This window comes from Pterocles gutturalis, unplaced genomic scaffold (assembly GCF_000699245.1).
Source record: "Pterocles gutturalis isolate BGI_N339 unplaced genomic scaffold, ASM69924v1 scaffold11024, whole genome shotgun sequence".
NCBI classification, from domain to species: Eukaryota; Metazoa; Chordata; class Aves; order Pterocliformes; family Pteroclidae; genus Pterocles; species Pterocles gutturalis.
This window is the reverse complement of record NW_010130699.1, coordinates 375-580: the sequence shown is the minus strand read 5'-3', so window position 1 is coordinate 580 and position 206 is coordinate 375. Positions and strand designations below refer to the sequence as shown.

The following is a 206-nucleotide window of genomic DNA, read 5'->3' as shown; positions in this document are numbered from 1 at the left end:
GCCCACCATTGCCCCCATTTTGTGCTGCTCTGAGACACCCAGAGAGGTTCTTTCCTCTCTGTGCACCCAGCTCAGCCTCCCCATCACTCAACACCAAGAGCACAAACAGGTTCTATGCAAAAGGGTTTTTATTGGATACAAAAACATTCCAGTATAGTGAAAAAGTGACATCATTGCTGATGGAGCTTGTCTGGGCTAAAACCCGA

At 47.6% G+C, this 206-nt stretch overlaps 1 protein-coding gene across 1 annotated transcript in view; it reads right to left on the bottom strand.

The window, feature by feature from the left end:
• The window catches only part of LOC104466779 (heat shock protein 30C-like), a gene marked incomplete at its 5' end in the record, with an annotated part of 1,648 nt that overhangs the window by 1,073 nt on the left and 369 nt on the right, over positions 1-206 (bottom strand). The gene's annotated exons all lie outside the window — the stretch shown is intronic.